Genomic DNA, 24024 nt, shown 5'->3' with positions numbered 1-24024 from the left:
TACATAGAGCACTTATTGCCGCGTGCTAATGGGATAGTAACGTCAAGTTCAATTGTGAACCACCGCGCACCACGGAGGATTTACCCCGGTGATTGCAGAGCCCTTTCCGGCAGGATTACTATTATTATTCTTCATTGCTTCGACTGTGGCTGCTGGAGCAGAGAACCGTCTACACCCACTGCTGTGGGATCTACATGCCCGTGAGGACATCACTCGAGCCCGTCTCTGTCGGAGCAGAGACTCCACGGCTTCATCTGCGGCGCGCACCCTAGGATTACAGCTGCTGCTTTCCCCGCTGACACAGGGGTGATATCGCCTCCGTGGACCCTTGACTTTGTATAGAGCATTGCCTCCCCCTGCTGGCTTACAACCGGTAGTACCCCCCTTTCAGTATCTCCAGTATCTCTCCTGAGTACCATAGATAATTACTAATACTCATTATTGATTTGCCTATGCACATTCTATTTGCCTTATAAGCGCAATTAAAGTAATGTAATAATACCCTTTTGATGTAATAAATATTCTAAACAAGTATTTGTGTGGAAACCGTTTCATTGTGGAAGTGTTGTCATATAATATACTTGTGTACAGTAAGGCCAGTAATGTACATAACACGGTAGTGGTTTAATGATACCAATACTTGATTAATACAGTCAGGGAATTGTACCCCTCAGTTACAGGTACTGTAGCTAAGGGGCTACACAAAGATTGTTTAGATTAAACCACTACTAAAGAATATTAATAGCCAGACAGTATAGTTAGACAAAATGGCGGACACTCAATTGACGGCATGGGGACAAGGATACCTGGTTTATAAGCATTTTAATCGTCATAGCAACATACATCTGAATTATCACGGTTCTCCTTTAATAATAGAATGTCAGGGTATCAAAGTCAACGGTAATGAATAATTCCTAGGTTACGGATACTCGACCGGAGCTCTGCAGGGAGTGAGAAGAAACGAGGCGATACTGGGAAAAGCAAGAGTAGCTGGAGACGATGGTTTCCCTCTGGAGCTCCAAGCTCCGGAGGAAGGGTAGACCGGTCGGATAATCCTGTCGTCGCTGGAAGAAAAGGGGTCTCGTACGGAACCGGTCCTTGTAATCCTAGCGCCCGATGGCAGGGTTAATAGCTATTAATCCAAAGGCCCGTTGGCATAGATGGTAGCTAGCTAGCTTCGTTTGTACTGGAAGCTAACCCGCAGACGGTCTTCAATGAGTAGTTAGATCCAAACGCCGCTGGGTTTAACTATACGTTTCTCCACGTTACTTCGCTTACACAAATCACTATACTGCGCCAATAATGGCTCTACAATATTATAGTCGTATCTAAGTAGCCATTAGCTCTCTGTAACGATACACGGCTTGTAGGTCTGTGTACAACTGTACCGGACGTATCACGCTCTCGCTCTGCTGCTTCTCCTGTTCTGTTACTGCCGACGCGCGGCTGCTTGCACCATCTACAATATATATACTCCAACTGATCCCTATGGGGCTCAGCCGATTTACCTGTCCGGAATCAATGCGCCTGCTACAGCCGCCCCCTAATTAGTCCGAACCTAATTAGTAAATAAATGGGGGCACAGATTAATATTAAGGGTCAAGTCAACTTCTCCATAATGTGCTATGGGGAGTTGGAAATAATCTATAAGGTCAGTGGGTTATCGTCGTCGTCAGGGGGGTCAGGGAACGCAGGCAGCTCTACCAACTTGGCTACTGGTCTGGTGTAGGTCCGCCCTTGGACGATGACTTCTGCCGCTCTGACCTTCCCATCGGAACCGTTAATCACTTTGCTCACACAGCCGGCCGGCCACGTAGCTCGGGGTAGTGACTGGTCTATTATCATCACGACGGTACCCACTGTCAGGTTGTCCCTGTCTTTAAGCCACTTCTGACGGGCTTGAAGGGATGGTAGATAGTGTAGGAGGAAGCGGGCCCAAAACTGGTCGGCCAGTACTTGGCTGTGTCTCCACATCCTCCGGCCGTTCATCTCGTTCTGTCTGTACACCGTCTGAGGAAGGGCAGGGTCCAGCCGCACCATCAAGAGGTAGTTTGGGGTGATGGGGTCGATGTCAGCTACGTCGCTTGAAACGTAGCCGAGGGGCTTGGAGTTCAGAACTCCCTCAATCTCTGTGAGGACCGTAGCCAGGACTTCATCGCCCACGGTCTGGGCCCCAAGTACGGTGTACATAGCAGTCTTTATGGATCGGACCTCTCTCTCCCACGTTCCCCCGAAATGGGGGGCGTTCGGGGGGTTGAACTGGAAGGTGACCTGAGCAGAAGCGAGGCGGATCTTGAGTTCTTCACCCATAGTCAGGAAGCTCTCTCTCAGTTCCGTGTCTCCTCCTCGGAAATGTGTCCCTTGGTCGGACAATAGCACTGATGGGGTCCCTCTCCTTGCTTGGAACCTCCGGAATGACAATGTGAACAGCTCGGGTGGTCATGCACTTGTACACGATGCCCCACCTCTTCTCTATCCCTCTTCCTTTCTTGACGTTGAATGGGCCGAAGCAGTCCACGCCCGTGGAGTGGAAGGCCCGCTCGCCAAGTCGGAGGCGGCAGGGAGGCAGGGAGGCCATCTTCGGAATACTAGGCTGTGCCCTCCACTTGCGACAGGTCGGGCAAGTCCGTTGGAATCGACGTACAGCTTCTCTCCCTTGGAGTATCCAGAATCGCCGTCGGATCTCCGCAAAGACTCGCTCGGCCCCCGCGTGGTGCACCACCTTGTCGTACTTCTGGATGATCAGATCGGTTATCTTGTGTCGGCTGTTGAGGACGATGGGATGCTTAGCATCTTCGGCCAAGTCCGGGGCTCATCTCAATCGACCACCCACCCTGATGAGGTGCTGGGCGTCGAGCTCTGGGGCTAAGGTGAGGAGTCGACTGTCTGAGGGGACTGGCTTTTCCCTTCTCAGACAATCTATTTCTTCTGGGAAGGAGTCTCTTTGTGCTCTCTTTAGTAGAAGAAGTTCTGCTTCCTCGTAGTCCGATGCGTCGAGGTCTGTGGTGGGGGGAAGTTCCGGGTGGTGCCATAGGAATGTCCTTTTCTGAGCACTCTCAAGGGTTAGACAGTCGTCTAGGTCCGGGTCCGTTGGAGCCGGGGCTTGACTCAGCCCGCAGAACATAGACTTCTTTATCTCTGACTCATCTTGGTTCGCCTCCCGTGGTGTGGGGATAGGCCACTTCTCCTCCGGGAGCTTGAGGAACTCTGGATCATCACTGTATGGGTTAGGACGTGTGAGGTCGTCTAGGGACATCCCCTGTGTGATGACATCTGCCGGGTTCTGCTTGGTGTCAACATATCTCCAACATGCCGCTCCTACCAGGTCTTGGATTTCGGTTACTCGGACTCCGACAAAAACTTTGTACCGACAGGAGGCGGACTGGATCCAGGTGAGCACGGTCATGGAGTCTGACCATAGGATGATCTCACGCACCGGTATGGTGAGTTCACTTTGTATAATTTTTGCGAGTTGCGCGCCTACCAGAGCTGCGCAGAGTTCTAGTCGCGGGATCGACTGCTGCGTACGGGGAGCTATCCTCGAGCGGGCCAGGACGAAGGCTACGTGGACTTCTCCTCCCTCTTCTCGGGCTCTCAGGTAGGCCACTGATCCGTACACCACTTCAGAGGCGTCGCTGAAGACGTGCAGGTCTATCTGACACGTCTCCAGCCGCACTGTAGGAGGGAAGTAACTCCGCCGGATGGTCACCTCGCGGAGTAAGACAAGTTCATCCTCCCATTCTCTCCATGTGGTAGCCAGGTGCTCGGGTATGGGGTCGTCCCAGCCCTGCTCCTTGTCCCACAGTTCTCTCACCAGCATCTTCGCCCGAGTGGTGTAGGGGAGGATACATCCCATTGGGTCGTACTGGCTGGCGAGTGTTCGGTACACACTCCGCCGAGTGGTCAGTCTAGTCGTGGACGTCTCCTGATCCGTCCTCAGGGGTGTGTGTCTGTAGTGAAGTGAGTCCGTCTTGAAACGCCAGACGAGGCCCAGGGTCATCTCTTGCGCTTCGCCTGGGGTGTGCGCCATCCAGGTCTCGCTGCTCGCGGCCTTGGTCTCTGGGGGGAGGCGTCGGAGAACTTGAGGGTCGCTGCTGGCCCATTGTCGGAGGTCGAATCCACCTTTGGCTAATGAAGCTCGTAGCTTCAGTAGGATGCTCTCTGCTTCTTCTGGCGTGGATACGCTCTGTAGGCAGTTGTCCACGAAGAAACTTCTTTCCACGCTGTGTCGGACATCATCGTCGGCTCCGGGGTCTTTGGCCACGTGCTTCTGTAACGCGAACGTGGCGCAGCACGGGCTGCAGGTGGTGCCGAAGGGGAGTACCTCCCATTGGTATATCGAGGGTTGTTCGTCGTCGAGCCTCTCTCTCCACAGAAACCTCAGTAGAGGCTTGTCTTCCTCCATCAGTCGGACTTGAAGGAACTTGTCCTCCTTTGACCGAACCATCTTGCGTTCATTCTTGAATGGCAGTGAGTCTAGTGTCCATAGCCTCTCAACGTGCTGTAAGAGGGTATTGTCTGGGTCGCTCACCTTGGTGTAAAGGCAGCATGTGGACGTTGGTCGGTTGGAAGGCCCGGAGAGAGGGCCCTGGAGTGTCCATCCCAGTCGGGTCTTAACCACGGCTGGGCATCCTCTGGGTCCGATGTGGACCGCATCAGTTGGGACAATAAGGTCCGCGTGGTCGGAGCCTATGAGTAGGGTCGGTGTAGCGCCGTTGATGAGCGGTATGGGCAGTCGGCGTAGGTGTTCGTACTTCTCCCTCAGCTGTGGGATGGGGTAATCGTAGCGTGACAAACCGTAGCTTGTGAACGTCTTGTTGATGCTGTACCGCTTCTCGGGCTGATCGATCGCTGCAATGGTGAACGAGACGTTTTCACCTTTGATTGTCTTTAAGTCTCGACGAATGGTACGGATGGTCATGGTCTCCTCCTGACCCCGCAAGTCCAACTGGGTCGCGGCGGAGGCGAGGAGGAGGGTCTTCTCCGACCCGTCGTCGAGGACGGCGTAGGTGTCGAGTACCTTGTCCCCGTGACTGAGGAGTACTCGTACCACCTTGAGGAGCACCCTGGAGCTCCCACTCTTCGCGGGGTCGATGTAGAGTACTTCTGCTCTCGAGCTGCTTTGTGGGGCGGGTTTTCGCTTGTTGCTCTCGTGCAGTGCTTCGAGGTGAGCGCAGTCACACTTGCCACACTTCTTCTTAAGGCGGCATTCTGCTGCCATGTGGCCGCGCGCGCAGCGGAAGCAGCGGCGGTTAGCTTTAATCCACTGACTTACGTCGTCGGCGGTCAGTTTCTTGAATGCGTCGCACTGTGACAGCCAGTGTTCGTTGTCGCAGTATTGACATGCGATCTTCCATTTTCCCTTGGCGGGGGGGTTGTGACTCTTCTGTCGTGGCACCGACTCGGCCTGGTGCATCACGGTGATGGGCCTGCTTTGGTCTTTAAACCTTCTCGGTCCCTCTTTAATGTTCGAGCCACCCCATGCGAAGGTGTCAATTCTTAGGCTGCTAACCTCCCTGGCTAGGAAGTCAGCAAGGTCCAGGAGTGATTGTTCTGGGCCATTGGGGTCACGGTGGTTTCTTTGCCGCCGAAAACGTTCTTGGCGGAATGGGGGGAGCTTCTCTAATATACGCTCCACGTTGGAGTTGGCGTACAACTCGTACATCCCCTTCTCTCGTTGGCACCCGAGCATCCCTACCAGGGATTGTACTTTGACGGATAGGTCGTCCAGGGCTCGGTTGTCTTTAGCTGGGGGGAGACGTTCAATCTCACGTATCTCCTGAATGACATAGTCCCATGTACGTCCGTAACATGCGTCGAGGGCAACCAGGGCGTCAGAATAGGGAGTTTGTGAATTGGAGTATGCTAGCGCTATGTTGTGCGCTCTAGTTACCTTGAGGTGCTTAAGGAGAATGGCATACTTGTATGACTCGTCCTGTACTCCGGACATAATTGTCTCTAGGCACATACGCAGCTCGGTATACTGCGCTCGGTCTTCTCTTGTGAAGTCTGGGAATGTGGGTGTCCCAATGTAGGATGCCATGGATGGCTGTGACACTGACGCACGTGGGGGGAGAGGCCTCCTTGGCGAGTCTCCCCGTACGTGGGGTCGTTGGTTCGTGCTGGGCGGGAACCAGAGGCTGGGCCCCCAGGCACTATTCCTCGGTGCTGTCTGTTGCTCGAACTCCCCACTGGGACGGGTTGGGGGTTCATAACGCAGTGTGTCGGGACTGAGACCGGGGCTGCACTGTTTCTCCTGGTCTGAGATGGGGTCATGCGGGTGGGCTTTCTGTCCTCCCTCGTCCTCCGTTAGGCTTTGTAGTCGCTAGGCTAGCTGTTCTGCGACGTAAGCAGGTTCTTCCCGTAGGCTGGGTCCCGTGTAGCTTTGTCGGGGAGAGGAAGGTGCCCTCGACCCGTGTCGTGATGATCTCCGGGAGCTCCGGGTGGAAGAGTGGGGCGTCACCCTCTGGAGCGCTTGCTCCATCATTTGTGCTTGTAGGCGGTCTCGCTCCGCCTCGCGCTGCGCAGTGGCTGCTTCGCGCTGCATGTTTTCTTCAGCCTGGAGGCGCCTCTCTTCCAGTCTGAGATGTTCGCGCTCACTCTCTCGTTGCGCCTGGAGACGGGCACGCTCACTTTCTTGTTGCGCCTGGAGACGGGCACGCTCACTTTCTTGTTGCACCTGGAGGCGGTCACGCTCACCCTGGAGGCGGTCTCTTTCCGCTGCAGCGGTTAGCGTGGCGATCAGGATTTGCGCTAGCCTCTGGTCGGCCTCGCTTGGGGATTACGCTGATGATGGTGATTTGGAGTTGGCAGGGCTTGGCGGTGACCTGGGCCCTCATTCATCAACGTGTTCTACGCACAGATCTGTGCTTACCCTGTGCGTACGATCATTTCTAAGCAAAGAGTGGGATTCATCAATTTCGATTTGAACTTGACTCCGTGCTTACATCTACGCACAGGTCAGACCACACTTACCTGACGCCCAGTGGTAGAATATATTATTACAACAAGGAAATGAGCTTCTGTGCATAATAACACTGGCATGTTCTGTACGAACCGTAGTTCATTATAGTTCATTGTAAAATAGCAACAGTAGTGTAATTATGGTCAAAACCCTATAAATAGCATTTGGAATAATAGATCTTTCTCTCAGAATGAATGCAGCATGGTTTATATAGCGTTATCGGAATATACGGGGTGTAGGCTACTGACTGACTGCGCTCCGCGTAGCTTGATTGATTGATTGATTGAAAAGTTTATTAACAGATTGCAGAATGGGTACAGTACAGTACAGCTCAGTACATACAATTGTTAATTGGGGATGCAGACCAACTTTCGTCTTGTTTACATCAGGGTCCCCCATTTTCAATTCATCATAAATCATAAAGCTCAACTCGTTATTATTCTGCGCAGACCGCAGAAACACGGGAACGTTTTGATTATATTTAAAAGGCTTTACGTTAAACGAAACAAGTGGAACTTCGAAGCTGTAAGCAGAATACAAGTCATATGAATATAGTGTTCTTCCCCCTTTTTACTGTATAAGAAAGAATAGAAAACGCATTGCAATGACACTATAGTGGACAGACTATGTATATGATGGGATTCAAGTTCGCGTTTTTGTTGCTCATAGGCATGCTGTCAGAGTATGATATCTTAATCAAACATTCTAGAACATTTGTCGTCACAGATCATGTCCTAATAGAACATAGGCTATGGCATGGATCGTGATATTGTGTGGACTGTTATTATTACTGTACACCGGTACCACCCATTGTGACAACAGCCTTGTGAGTCCCGCACACAAACATGATGGAATTCAAGTTCATGTATTGAAAGGCAGGCTATCATACATGCAGTGAGATTCATTGTTCTTGTATATGCTCTCGTATTATATTGTTTATATAGGCTACCCAATACTGACATCAAAATAGATTGTAGTATGCCTCTAGAAATCATATGCAGCAGGTAGAAAATTGACGGGAGATCCATCGCGATTTGGAATAAAATTGAGGAGAACTTTAATCCCTGGGGTATTAATCAAACAACACGGGAAAAGGCAGTCATATTCCAGCGCGGTCTTTATTAGCCGACAACAAAATAGATGCATCTAAAAATCATATAGCCAATCGAACACAACTAATAAAGGCATTCATATTACAGCACGGTTATAATGACACACAACCAACGCCAAACAGTGGTCAACGAACGGTCTTTATTAGTATTTTGAGCTGTCCAGGCAGAATTGCAGCAATGGTTTTAGGGAGCCGTTGATATCTGACATCACCGTTTACGAGTCCGCCTTTTATTTATCCCACAATACGCGATAGTGTCTTCTTGGTTCGACAGCAGTGAACAATCTTCGTGGAGTTTCTCAGAGTCCCGCTCGGGTCCGTCCATTATTTCACATCCCATGGGGGGTGTTTCCTCATTTTCATGACCATATATGGATAATCATGCACGAGCATTGACGGTAGAACAAAGTGGTATTCATCAACACGGAGGACCATAGAGCCTGCGTACGCACGTGTGATGAATCCCGACTTCCCTGTGCGTACACTAGTTCTACATTCCGTGCTTACGTGTGGAAATAGAAATGTTCTACGCACACTATTGATGAATGAGGGCCCAGGTCTCCTTACGCGCTCCGAGGTCCATCTCGGGGGCGCTGTACTTTGTCTTCTCTCGCGCTCCGAGGTCCATCTCGGGGGCGCGGTGCTCTTTACTCTGGTGCGCTCCGAGGTCCATCTCGGGGGCGCATTCTTTACCTTCTTGCGCTCCGAGGTCCATCTCGGGGGCGCGGTGTTCTATGGGCATAGTCAAGACATGTCCCGCTTGTCCCCCCCCCGTGAGCTAAGTCAGTTTCACTTAAACTAGCTTGGGTCTCTACCGGTGGGGTTGACAGGTCGATAAGGTTGGGCATACTTAAGCTACTAATGTTATCCTTGCTTAACGTCCTCGTAGATAAGCTAGGAGGTAGATCTACAGCGTAGTTCTCCAAGTGGGGAGGGGGCTGACGCTGGCGCCTAGGGCGCTCTAATGGGGGAGAGCCGATTGGAGAGTGTCCGCCTCTGGCCATATTATTACTAATATGATTATTATTACTGATACCATCCAGCTCGAAGGACCAATTGTAGCTAAGGGGCTACACAACCCGGACTGTATTAAAGATTGTTTAGATTAAACCACTACTAAAGAATATTAATAGCCAGACAGTATAGTTAGACAAAATGGCGGACACTCAATTGACGGCACGGGGACAAGGATACCTGGTTTATAAGCATTTTAATCGTCATAGCAACATACATCTGAATTATCACGGTTCTCCTTTAATAATAGAATGTCAGGGTATCAAAGTCAACGGTAATGAATAATTCCTAGGTTACGGATACTCGACCGGAGCTCTGCAGGGAGTGAGAAGAAACGAGGCGATACTGGGAAAAGCAAGAGTAGTTGGAGACGATGGTTTCCCTCTGGAGCTCCAAGCTCCGGAGGAAGGGTAGACCGGTCGGATAATCCTGTCGTCGCTGGAAGAAAAGGGGTCTCGTACGGAACCGGTCCTTGTAATCCTAGCGCCCGATGGCAGGGTTAATAGCTATTAATCCAAAGGCCCGTTGGCATAGATGGTAGCTAGCTAGCTTCGTTTGTACTGGAAGCTAACCCGCAGACTGTCTTCAATGAGTAGTTCGATCCAAACGCCGCTGGGTTTAACTATACGTTTCTCCACGTTACTTCGCTTACACAAGTCACTATACTGCGCCAATAATGGTTCTACAATATTATAGTCGTATCTAAGTAGCCATTAGCTCTCTGTAACGATACACGGCTTGTAGGTCTGTGTACAACTGTACCGGACGTATCACGCTCTCGCTCTGCTGCTTCTCCTGTTCTGTTACTGCCGACGCGCGGCTGCTTGCACCATCTACAATATATATACTCCAACTGATCCCTATGGGGCTCAGCCGATTTACCTGTCCGGAATCAATGCGCCTGCTATGGGCAAGTCTGAACTTGTTTGAACATGTCTAGAACCATGTCTGGGGGGCTCGTCACTGGCGCCTCCAATGTCAAGGGTGGGACCCAATGAGGCGAGCGAAGAATACTATTATGCAAACAGATGGCGTAAAGATATATATCTTATATATATAAACAATATACAAGTTATACAAAATAATAAACGCAGACTTTCAGTGTTAATCTGGACCTTCAGAACAGGTACCGTCTAAAAATCATACTCAAGTAAAAGTCAGAGTATCTGGCTAAAAACACACTTGAGTAAAAGGCAAAAAGTTTCTACTTTTAAATGTACTTTATACTACAAAGTAAAAGTAAAAACTTTTTTTCGGACTGTCTATTCTTGTGATAGCAGGTGTTTAATCAAAGATGCCCGTGTGGTAAATTCCCACAGAACTTCTACAATAATTTGAGGTTATTGTAGTACAGTACAACGAGATTGATTATCTGGAAGGAGGAGAAAGGGATCATACGTGATAGAATTGTTGACCTCCTCATCTGACTTAAGCAGATGAGGAATAAACGTGTAGGCCAGACAAACCATGAACTATAGTCCAATTCAACATTTATTTGATCAGAGCCAGGAGACCAAGGTGAATAGGACAAAAGATTATCAGAAAACATTAACAGGGCTATCTGTGTACAGAAATTACAATCAGGTTTGCATTCTCAAACCTCAATAATGTACATAAACAGTCACTTGGTAACATAATTTGAACATACATTGACCATGCTGCACACATTATACATGAGTAAATCTGGTTTCAGACATTAAGGATTTACACTAAACTTTAAACAACAAATGGTGTTTTCCCATGTATTTACTCACATAAAATGCATCAGTCAGTCTCTCTCGGTGGTGGAGCGGTGGAGCCCACAGACCCCTGGGGTCGGTTTGGTCTGGGGCTCCCGAATTACCAATTTGTCTCCTCCTATATACTACAATTTCTAGCCAATAATAGAATACAGTTCACCAACACAGTTGATCCAATCATGCGTCTCCTGTGGGCGATCTCCTGTGGGGGCTGGCAGCCCCCACCTCCGGGCCGTGGCGACGCGATGGGACAGAGACAGAGGGGGCCCGTCGGTGGCCCCCGTCGGTGTGGTCCCCCGCTGAGCACAGAGGGGTTCCGCCGGTGGCCCCCGTCCGTGTGGTCGCTGTGTTGGGTCTTGTCTCACGAGTGGGGGCTGGCATGATGTCCTCTGGTGGGGGGGGGGTGTGAATACTCTTTGACCTTTTGGGCCATTACCATACAGTACTAATCTGGTCACATTAGGTGTGACCTTTGTCTATCCAACTGTCCCTGCGTCTCATTCCTCATTTAGCCCTGCAACCACTTCTGCTAAACAGTATACAAGTTTATTTATGAAATTCAACTCAATATTTACCACATTTCCCCGTTTTGACGATTCTTATCGTCACATATGATATATTGACTTGATTTTCTATACCTACTAACCATACAAAGGATTCATTTTTTCTAAAATTAAAATTAATTTTTTCAAAATTTCTCCATTTTTTCTTTTTCCATTTTTCTTTGGTACATATCATCAATTAGCTTTTGCTCCTCAAGGCTCATAGCCAGAGGCCTACTTTTGAAACAACAACTTTTGAGCTTGTTGAACACAATAAAACAATTTAATCTAATCATTATACCTTTAAATAAAACAAAAAATTTTAAAAACCCATTTTACAGCACTTTTGATTCCACATTCTTTCATAAGATCTGAGGAAGACACAGAAATTATTATTCATTCTTTCATACATTTTGCTTTTTTTTCTCTTGTTAATTCCTTTTCCAAGTCAGCCCCATCACATTTGCTTAATCAACTCAGTTGGTCTTCTCACCTCTCCCCCCTTTATGAACATACCATGGACATAATACCTACCACCTCAGCGCACAGTCGGACAGGGAGAGCGGAGCATCACTCAAGGAACATTTTTTTTCTTCACCACATTCTTCTCGGCCATAATCCACACCTAATATTCTACCTATGTGCATGTGTTTAGTACTCCTGCGTTGTGTCATAATCTATACCAGTTGTTACCGTTCAGTCACCTCCCGTTCAACACACCAATCAATCACATCCTACAGAGGCCCTTGCTCAACTCCAGTCTCTGACCGTTTTCGCCCCCCCCCCTCCACCCCATGTCGGCCAGCCTCAGCTGCAGCCAATGTTTGTAGGCCTGTGACCTCGTCATATTTTGACCCATGACTGTATTTCCTCGGATCTACAGACGACTCTGTCAGTCTGGAGGTTTGTCCCAAACCTCCGGCCGCTGTTCTCGGGGCTATTTCGAAGGAGGGGCCAGCGTCTACAAGCGACCTCTCTTCACAATCCAACAATCCCCCACAGGAAATGACTGAACGGGTTCACACCATTGTGTCATAATCTAATGAAATGTATTCCTACACATCTTCCATGATTCCTCTACCTGTGATGGTCCATCCTCCCCCTTTTGACTGAAACTGCGAGGGAACAAAACACAAAACAAATTTTCTTTACACAATATGTCAAATATTCTCAAGAGAAGCCAAATGTTTAATCATTATGCAAACGTGATGGGACCACTTAACTGCCATCGATCTGATCCAATGTATCCCAGCCTCGATCTGTCCCAATGCATCCCAGCCTTCAACAGTCCTCTCACCAGATCATGCAACACAGTTTTGGGAAAAAACAAAAACCAAACAATTAACCAAATATTTAAATATATACACAAAAAATTTCCATTCATACCTAAAACAGTAAATCAATGAAATAAAATAAAAAACAGGTTTTCCAACACCACCCATTCAACATCTCCTCACCCAACCGTTCCATTTCACACATGTCAGTGACTTTGACACCTCCCGAGCCAGCACAGACACCCTCTACAGGCTCAGGCCACACAATCATAGATTAAAAATAGAAAAGAAATCTAAAAATCTAAATTCAAAGATTAAAAATAGAAAAGAAATCTAAAAATCTAAATTCAATCCCCCATCCATACAAGACATTCAAAAGAAATCAAATCAAAATGAAAGTAATAAAAACAAACTCCTTTAGTAAAACAAATGATATGAAACAAATGATAAGCGACAATAAGTCCCAGGTCTATTTGTGGTATAACCCAAGTGGTTTGATACGCTCCTTATTCTGATAGACAGGATAACAGCCCCACTACTCATTAACGTCATTATTGTTTTATTTTACCCAGATATGACTTATACTAAAAGTGGTCTGCTGGCTCACCCAGCTGACAATCTAACATCCTGTCTATTGTTAGGCCTTAACTAGATAACAGAATCGGTCTACGATGTCATCAACAGCTCAATCACTCACTGAAATCAAAAGGACATGACAAAAACAGACAACATTCTTCCACAGTCACTGATCTGCAAACACCATTGCTTTCAACATATATTACACATATCATAAACAAATACATTCAAACACCTTCATACTACAAACATATACTTTCACCACACTCGTTAATCACTTCACATCTTTGACAAACAAAGTTAGTTTGTTTCGCCCTTTCCTGCTCTTAACTTTTCTGCTATTACCTTTGGCTAATCCAGTACACACTTAATTTCCACACTCCTACCTACTGCCAGACAGAGTCTAGGAACTCTCCCTCAACGACAGAACCTCAAAGCATTCCTAGTACTTTGAGAGCCTACCGCTATTCCCCCTAACCAAAAAGCTAGCCTTCCAAAAGTCATAACCCCATTGAACGACTACCTCCCTGATTGCCTCACTCACTGACCCAGCTGTGTTCTGTATTAGCACGCTTCCTGTCACACCTTCCATGTCCCTTGTTGTAAAAAACAACTGTCAACTGTTATCTTACTTTCTGCAATCTTCACCTCTGACCTCTACTCCCCCTGCTTCTCTCTGATTAGCTCCGCTCCGTCTTCCTGTCGTATAATACAACAGTCAGTGTAACAGCTGCACATCTCGAGCCTTGAGACCTGTCACAAAAGGATTCCTACCCCCCTGGGCAATATAACCCTTCTTGGCCCTTGCTCTAAAAATAACTCCATCTGTTATCTCACTATGACTGTTCTCTCCTATCTCCACCTGTGACCTCTTTCCTGTTGCATCTAATCTCACGCCATCCTGTCATAAAAAGAACAGCCATTGTAACAGCTGCCCATCTCAACCCCCCTTGGGTCCTCCTGTAAACACCAAAAAAAGGTTAAATTCACACATTTCATCCCCCAGAGGCAGCTGTCCCCTAGAGTCTAAAAGTAATACATTCGCCTGTCCCTAACAGCCAAACACAGAAAAATTACAGACTAAACAGCAAATCATTACAATTACTGCAAAAACACAATCATACAGTCATCAAAACAGCATATAAACAAGTCCCTCGTCAGTAAATTATCCTGCTTCACAACTGGGCTTGTATCAAATTCCACTATAAAACATTTAGCTTATGCAAATCAACAGTGTTACAAAGATTTAACCAATTACACAAGCATCAACAGATTCCAACATAGCAATGCAACAAAATATACCCCAACAAGCCTACATCATTAAATGATCATCCCCATGATCTAAAGACTTGCAGCAAACATTAATATAAACATTATCCTATTTAAATCAACAGTGTCATTAAAGCAAGCATCAACAGATTCCAACATCACGGTTTTACACAACAATATTCATGCATATTACAAATATAAGCATCACTCATCTAGAAAAACATTATTAGTGGTTAGTTCCAAATGCTCCTTTCTTCATACACATGTGATAAATTGATTTTACTGCAAGCAACATGTAATTCTAGTGTAGAGCATCTTTCCAAATTCAGCCTATAGCTACTCTCAAACTCCCCCCTTTGGTCAAGAATATACACCTGTGTCCAATGTGTATATGTATGTCCCTAATATTAATAATACAATCACCCAGAGTAGCTAGTTTGTGAACTCCAGATTTATCATAGGCAATGTATCCATTATTTCATTTCTCCTCAATAGGCTCACTGTATTGTTTGCAGCCTAAGTAAACCCTTATTGACTATCTCCCCTAATCTAACCACCATACATGTTACATCTCTTCCCCTGTTTACACAAAAATACAATGTACAATATACAAATACAACCATATAACACAAAGATAAATATAAACTCACCCGTTTTCCCTGGCCCCTGAGCGAACTACCCCGAATGAAATAGACCCAATCCACACTGTACCGCGCATGCGCAGTGGCAACCGATGCGACTGTCCCCATAACGTTGCCACGACAACCAAACTCTGCCACGACATCCTAACCATGCCACGACATTCTAAACATGCCACGACATTCATAAAAATGCCACGACATTCCGCTTTGACCCTTTTAACCTCCTTCCAGTTAAGAGTACCCTCCTCCCGTTCGGATGCACTCCTTCCCCTACTTAGATGCACCTCTCCCCGTAAGGTTTAGGCAGTCCGCTACGACGTTACAACCAGCTCCTTTCTTAGGGCTGCCTTGTCCGACGCCGGCCCCTCTCCCCCCACAGAGATGCAGGTCTCCACTTCCGGCGGTAAGGTCTCCTCTCATGAACGGAAGAAGTCCCCTTATTTTACCTTCAGGTGCAGTTTAAGGCTGGATCCCTTTCCAGTCTTAGGAGTGACAGTCCAGATTCCTCTGAATTGACACCCCTCATCCCTCTGCTTCCCAGCATTTTCTTTTCAAAAACACTGATCACAGAAGCACAACTCGCCTACTAACCCTGTATCGGCTAGTAAGGTTACTGTGGCCTGACTGTACATTGAGCCAGGTGCATTTATGGTCTCTGCCATAACGCTCTCCCAACCGGCTGGCGACCCAGTCGATAGCGACCTCATAGTCCGTCATCAAGTCAGGACCCCAAGCAGCTGACTGTCCGTAGTACCTATCAGCCACTCAGTTTAGAAACCGACGGTCTTGTCCCCACCCTGCTTGCTCTGGGCATGGAAATATTGACCGTTTTCGCCTGCCTAGCATGTTCACGGCAGGTGAACACACAGTCCACACCCTGCTCCTAGGTGTGGACTGTCGCCCACGTACCACCCAGTGCCCACACCAACTTACGTGCGACGTTTCCTGGGCCGACTAGGCGGTGCCACAGTGGTATGTTATTTCATACCTCGTTACGCACGAGGGCCTTCAGTAACTCCCCAGCACTATAGTGTGTGTTTAACGTGCGCCCAGACTCTTGCGAGCCCACTGCCGCCTGTTGAAGGCTAGAGGTTCGGGGTGCCTAATCCCCTCCCTAACCACGTTCTCTAACCCTTCCCCAACATCATTCTCAAAACTCGAAACGTAACATATGTCGCTCGCAAACGCCACACAACAACGGCACGCAAGCTAACTAGCTTAGCCAGCTCTAATGCGACGTTCAAGGCCCTCACGGGAGCCGTGCCTTTCAAGATCCGTTCATCCACACAATTCGCTCAGTACCACCCAAAGCATAAACAATTCACACAAGCTTAAAATAACCAACCACTCTAACAGAAAATAATTTTTAAAACATTCTCACCAACCAACGCCGCACACATAGTCCAACACGAATCCTTTCTCCTACCTTCTCCGCCTCACTCCATAGCACCGCGAACGTTACACACTCTCCTCAACACCATGACGTCATCAAGCAGCGACTTCTTAATATCATACTCAATCGCTACCGCATCAATAATAACCCTCAAAACGGCCACAATCTCTCCACCCTGCGTCTCATTCCTCATTTAGCCCTGCAACCACTTCTGCTAAACAGTATACAAGTTTATTTATGAAATTCAACTCAATATTTACCACACCCGCTTCCTAGTCTTGCACAAGGACCAATCAGCATGGGTTTGGGCTGGTTCATTTTCCATTGATGGGGATTTGATTGGCTGTTTTTAAATAAAGAACGGCCGCAGGATTAATAACGTTAACGTTAGTCCGGCCAGAGAAACAAATATACTAATTAGAATAGTTGGACCTGCGAGATTTGTACTTTGTACTTTGTAGGTCTGCATTTTAAATGTAAGGAGTAAAAATGTTTTTTTTCTCTGAAATCTAATTGAGTAAAAGTACAAGTATACAAACCTAATAATACTTGAGTAAAGTACAAATCCCCCAAAACAGTACTTAAGTATTGTAACAAAGTACAATTACTCAAGTACTTTACACCCCTGATACTATACATGCAGTTAAATACATAAATACATAGGGTTGCTACAGGGAGTTCAGTGTCCGTATGGCAGTGGGGAAGAAAGCGGGATGTTGTGGTGGTCAGGGATTTGTAGCGCCTCCCGGAGGGCAGCATCTGGAAGATATGGTGTGCTGGGTGAGTGGGGTCAGAGATTATTTTTCTTGCTCTTCTTATTGTACTTTGGCGGTGGAGTGATTCGAGTGATGGGAGCGGGGTGCGGATTATTTTGGAGGATTTATTGATTATTCTTTGCAGTTTGTTTTTGGAGTGAATGTCCAGACTGCTGTACCAAATTGTTATGGAAAAGGTGAGGATGCTTTGTATGATGGCCTGGTAAAAATGGAGCAGGAGATGTTTTCTGATTCTGTATTTTTTTAGCTGAGAAGTCTTTGATTGGCTTTTTTGTGGATGTGGTCTATGTTGGTTTTCCATTTGAGGTTGTTGCTTATGTGGGTGCCAAGACATTTGAAGGAATCTGTGGTGATTATGGGTTTGCCGGAGATGAATACGGGGGTTTTGGGGTTTGGCTGGCGTCTGAAGTCGATGATGAGTTCTTGGGTTTTAGATTAGTTGAGGAGGAGGTTATTGTCTGAGAGAGAGATGTGAGAGAGAGAAGGTTATGGAGACAATAGTATGGCTCATTTGACAGGCATTGTTCATAGTCCATTACTGACTAATCAGTTCATTTCTACACACTATAGTTTGTTACACGCTACACACTAAACATCGCCCCTTTCCAAAATAATCCAGTCTTTTCCCATAGATCACGAGATATGACGCATTATATGCAATAAGTCCAAATCGTTCTGGTTGATCGCCTGAAACCCCAAATACTCCCAAATCAAAGGTATATACCATGTACATATGTGCCTTCACAAAATCATCAAGGGGGGGGGGGGGGGGGGGGGGGCGTTTCAACTAGAAACTGCGATCGTGTTTGTCGAGCATGTTTTACGTCAGGTAAAACACGACGCTGTGATCATTACAAAAACATGTTTCAGGTTCGATAAAATAGAGATAGAATATTAGCCAGAAGGTATTCCAAAAATAATAATTCCCAGTGATCGCATCGCCATCGCGATTATCCGTGTATATGTCTATACTATTTCTATACTTGTGTATACGGGAAATAGGCTTCAGGCAACAAAATCTCGAGGCGATCGCTGTGTCTCTCTGTCTCCGAGGAGGAGGAGCCCTTCTACAAAAAAAAAAGGAAAAGGTCTATCAACACCAAGCCATTCCAGTTCAAAAGGTAGGCGATACTGCCACCTGGTGAGATTCGATCGGCATTGCAATTCCAACGTAGGCAGATGAGCCAGGGAGACCTAGAGGGCTCCGGCTGACCGTATAGAACAGGTATCAAAGGATCTAAAAACGAGATATTACGTTTTTGGCACTCACCGCTTGGCAGGGAAACACGAGATATTTTGTTTTTGACACCCAAAGAGTTAAAGTAAAGACCACACTCCTGCAATTGACTAGAAGGAGAAAGGAGATTCAAACTGCCATGAGTAGTGTTGAAAATGATCCTGTAGGGTGCTCCAGTAGCACACCATGTTACCGCGCTCGCGCGGGACTCCGTGCTGCGTCACGGATCTGGTTGACTCCGAGTTCGATTCCCGGACTCGCCGTCATTTGCCGAATGTCTCCCCTGCTCTCTCTCCCGTTTCACCCTGCAACTGTCGGTCATGCTTGACCAGAAAAGCGATAAACGCTAAAAAAATAAAGTTTAAAAAAAAAAAAAAAATGATCCTGTCAAATTAAAGGAAAAGGTTGAAGAGGAGATGCTCTAAGCCTAAGGCTTTCAACATGCCTATAGGAACAGGCTTTCAACATGTACAACTTGCCTACAGGAACAGGCTTTCAACATGTACAACATGCCTACAGGAACAGGCTTTTAGTACCTAAGTTTGAAGAAGATTGAATGCCTGCACATTTTTTCTTTTATCTATTTTCTTTTGAAATTGGCATTGAAATTGTAAAAAAAAAAAAAAAAAAAAAATGTGAAAATTGTACATTTTGAATATGGCTCCTTGAATATGGTTTTTTGAAGGAGCCATTATGATCGTGGCAGATTATTTATTATTTGTATTATTAGACACTGGTGGCGGGCTTTAGATTTGACAGCACTGGTTATGTATTTAGAGGGTCACAGGTGCAGTGATTAGGGAGTACACAGGTAGTGAGGAGCACACCGTTCGTACCAGCAGCTCAGCAGCCCAGACAGAGATATCAAAGAAATACAGAATAACAGAGATTCACTACACTACTACAGAACCCACACTGGCATTATAAATGGAATGTACAACTGCAACTTCAAGCAATGAATAAATACACCTAAACCTGGAATCACGACTGGACCTCCATCTGTGTTTGTTGCCGTGTCTACTGCGTAGGATAACTCCCATACCCTACAGGGTGTAAAAAGTACCCAGAAATTATACTTAAGTGAAAGTATGGGTACCGTCTCAAAATCTGACTCAAGTAAAAGTCAAATTATCTGGCTAAAAACACACTTGAGTAAAAGTCAAAAAGTCCTACTTTTAAATGTACTTAAGTACTAAAAAGTAAAAGTAATTTTTTTTTTTTTTTTTTAATGGATACACCAGCGGTCTCAAACTCATTCCATCGTGGGCCAAGTTTTCATTTTAACTATACATTGCACCAGGTGAGTTAGTTGAAGAGGTGAGCCAATTAGTGAAATCATCAGCTGGTGTTTAGGCAAGGCTGGAATGAAACCAAGCATACACTCTGCCCACAATGGAATGTGTGTTCTGCGATAGACAATGCTGAAATGAAAGAACAGAGGACACTTTTTTTGCATTAAAATTATTTAATGCACTTCTCCATTGAAGGTAAACTAACATGGACGGCATTCACTAGATGTGAATCACTACCCACTTTCAAAAACACTCTCAAAAAACACCTACGTGAGACTGCAATTCGAAACTGGCCCCTACAAATGTCCTAACCTAGTTGTACAGTAAATGACCAAGTAAGGCTTTGTCAATATTCCAATGCACAGTCTAAAATGTGTGTGTGTCCCCTACCCAACCCCCCCCCCCCCCCACCTCCAATGTACAGCCCTCACCCAACCCACCCAACCAACCTCCTCCAATGTACAGTTTCTACGCCAAATGTATATACACTCCTTTTCTGGACACTTTTGTATCACAAACAGTACTGTATTTGCAAATCTGATATGTCATAAATGTATAGATGTAGCAGTACTGTCTATCTGTATGTCATGTATGTATGTCATATATGTTATGATGAATTGAAAATGGGGGACCCTGATGTAAACAAGACGAAAGTCTTTCTCTGGTCTGCATCCCCTTAACAATTGTATGTATTGAGCTGTACTGTACTGTACCCATTCTGCAATCTGTTAATAAACTTTTCAATCAATCAATCAATCACATCACAGCATGAATAATATCACAATATTAAAAACAGAATGGTGTACCCTGAATAATATCACAATATTAACCACAGCATACTGGATTATCCTGAATAATATCACAATATTAAAGGCAGAATACTTGAGTACCCTGAATAATATCACAATATTAAAGACAGAATACTGGAGTACCCTGAATAATATCACAATATTAACCACAGCATAATGCGGATCTGACTGTCTATTCTTCTGATAGCAGGTGTTTAATCAAAGATCCCCGCTTTCTAGTGTTGCACAAGGACCAATCAGCATGGGTATGGGCGGGTTCATTTTCCATTGATGGGGATTTGATTGGCTGTTTACCTGCGGTCGCAGGATTAATAACGTTAATGTTAGTTCGGCCAGATAAACAATTAAAATATACTAATTAAAAGTATTTTAAATTAAAGAAACTTGAAACTAAAATGGTTGGACCTGTGAGATTTGCACTTTGTACTTTGTAGGTCTGCATTTTAAATGTAAGGAGTAAAAAGTATGTTTTTTTCCTCTGAAATGTAATGGAGTAAAAGTATAAAGTATACAAACCTAATAATACTCTAGTAAAGTACAACCCCCCCAAAACAGTACTTAAGTATTGTAACGAAGTACAATTACTCAAGTACTTTACACCCCATTATTTACCTGTGAAGTAATGTGCACGGTAAAACAGGACATTGGAACATGAACATTTGCCGTTACAGTTGTCCACATGGAAATTAAATGTAAATTTATGCCACACACTAAGTTATGAAATGGATTATTATTAATAATAATAATAATAATAATAATAATAATAATAATAATTATTATTATTATTATTATTATTATTATTATTATTATTATTATTATTATTATTATTATTATTATTATTATTATTATTATTATTATTATTATTATTATTATTATTATTATTATTATTATTATTATTATTATTATTATTATTATTATTATTAGTAGTAGTAGTAGTATTGTGCTGTCTGTGCCGCTAGGTGGCAGTAGAGCAGACTACGACAGGCCCTCTGCAGAAGAAGACGGCAGTGCTGTAGTGTCTTGTACCTGTCACACACACACAGTGCGCATTCCACGGTTCATTTCCCAACGTTGCCTCGAAAACACTTCCAGGCTGGGAAACCTTACAACAGAGAAGGAAACGCCTAAGAAGGATAAAGAAAGACGGGTAAAGCCTGTGACACAGCAGGTAAGACAGATAACCCCCCCTGACTGACTTGTTGTTGCTTTTAGGCCGCACTTTCTCAGTCCTCCTCCGCAGCAGCAGCCTAGTTAAAACCCCAACCGCCGAGCCGTTCCCCCCTCACCAGAGAGCGGCCAGGCAGGCCCGGCAGCACGGGGTCCACACCACGCCCGGGAGCTAACGAGTTAGCACCTAGCTAGCTGACACAAAATAACTACTTATTTACTAGTTACTGTGACGGATGTTACGAGTCGTACAGCCAACACGTAACACTGATGGCTATAGCTAAGCTAGTCCACCGCACTTGTGTTGTATAGTGTGTTGAGAAATAACGTCAGCTAGGGGCCTGGCTATTCCCCGGAACCCCGACCAGTGTTAGTTAGCTAGGGGCCTGGCTATTCCCCGGAACCCCGACCAGTGTTATTTAGCTAGGGGCCTGGCTATTCCCCGGAACCCCGACCAGTGTTAGCTATTGATTGATTGAAAACTTTATTAACAGATTGCAGAATGGGTACAATACAGTACAGCTCAATACACACAATATTGTTAAGGGGATGCAGACCAGAGAAAGACTTTCGTCTTGTTTACATCAGGGTCCCCCATTTTCAATTCATCAGGACATAATGACATACATGACATACAGATAGACAGTACTGCTACATCTATACATTTATGACATACCAGATTTGCAAATACAGTACTGTTTGTGATACAAAAATAGTCCAGAAAAGGGAGTATATACATTTGACGTAAAAACTGTACATTGGAGGAGGTTGGGGGGGGGGGGGTTGGGTAATAATAATAATAATTCATTTAATTTATATAGCGCTTCTCAATAACCCGAAGTCGCTGACAGTAGTCGGGAGCAGGGGTACAAACAAAGAAACGAAAGCAAAGAAACAAAAACAAAACAACAAAGAAACAAAAACAAAAGGAACATGAGACCATGGGGGGAACGGGGGAGACAGCCTGATGGCACAAAAAAAAAAGACTGGAGACATATCAATCAGGTTGGAGGGGAGGGGGGGGTTTAGGGGTGGGGGGGGTTGAAGGCAAGGGAGAACAGGTGGGTTTTGAGGCAAGCTTTGAAGGTGGAGAGTGTAGGGGAGTCTCTGATGGACTGGGGGAGGGAGTTCCAGAGTCGGGGTGCAGTGCGAGAGAAGGCCCGATCTCCGAAGTTTTTAAGCTTGGATGTCGGGACAGTGAGGGAGGCAGTGGAGGAGGACCGGTGGGGCGGTAGGGGAGAAGGAGATCAGTCAGGTAGGGGGGGGCCAGGCTGTGGAGGGCTTTGAAGGTGAGGAGTAGTGTTTTAAAGTTAATGCAGTGTTTGATCGGGAGCCAGTGGAGGGAGTGGAGGACAGGAGTGATGTGTTCGCGGGACCGGGTGTTAGTGAGGAGGCGGGCGGCTGAATTTTGGACCATTTGCAGTTTATGGAGGGAGCGGGAGGTGATACCAGTGAGGAGGGAGTTGCAGTAGTCCAGGCGGGAGGAGATGAAGGCGTGAATGAGGGATTCAGCAGCGGGGCGGGAGAGGCAGTGACGGATTTTTGCGATGTTGCAGAGGTGAAAGTAGGATGTTTTCACGATGGAGCGGACGTGGGGGTCAAATGAGAGGGTGGGGTCAAGGAGGACACCAAGGTTGCGGACTAGGGGGGAGGGGGTGATGGTGGAGTCGTTGATGGTGAGTGTGATGGGTCCGGATCTGGTGAGGGTGGTTTTGGTGCCAATGATGAGAAGTTCAGTCTTGTCACTGTTCAGTTTGAGGAAGTTGTGGGTCATCCAAGTTTGGAGTTCGGTGATGCATGATTCGATGTGACTGAGGGGTGGGCTGTGGGGGGATTGTGTACTGATGTAGATTTGGGTGTCGTCAGCGTAACAGTGGAAGTTGAGGTGGTATTTGCGGATGATGTGACCAAGGGGGAGAATGTAGCAGATGAAGAGCAGGGGGCCAAGGACTGAGCCTTGGGGGACCCCCTGTGTGACTGGGGAGGGGGAGGAGGTGTGGCCGGAGAGGGAGATGAATTGGTGTCTGTCAGGCGTCGGTTACACCTTTCGTATCATTTTTGTATCGTCGTCATATGCGTATCGCCGCGACGTCGTGCGCCTCGAGTCACACTTTCGTTTTTTTTCTTTTCGTTTTTGTCACCCGAGCACACTGATGTAGTACACTGCCAAAGCAGTAGGTGGCAGTAGGTGGCAAACATGAAGGCAATTTCAACCAATCA

General features: G+C 46.2%; 1 protein-coding gene across 4 annotated transcripts in view; it reads left to right on the top strand.

Annotated features, from left to right (window-relative positions):
• Window positions 1-21671: 21671 nt before the first annotated feature.
• The window catches only part of cul9 (cullin 9), a 288372-nt gene continuing 286019 nt past the window's right edge, over window positions 21672-24024 (top strand). For all 4 annotated transcript variants that reach the window (XM_084320985.1, XM_084320984.1, XM_084320983.1 and 1 more), the window contains exon 1: window positions 21672-21805. The gene's annotated coding sequence lies outside the window, so the exon portion shown is untranslated. The remainder of the gene's footprint in view (window positions 21806-24024) is intronic.

The sequence above is a fragment of the Notolepis coatsorum genome, assembly GCF_963971535.1.
Source record: "Notolepis coatsorum genome assembly, chromosome: 9".
Lineage (NCBI taxonomy): Eukaryota > Metazoa > Chordata > Actinopteri > Aulopiformes > Paralepididae > Notolepis > Notolepis coatsorum.
The sequence above is the reverse complement of the archived record's forward strand: the minus strand, read 5'-3'. Positions and strand labels throughout refer to the sequence as shown.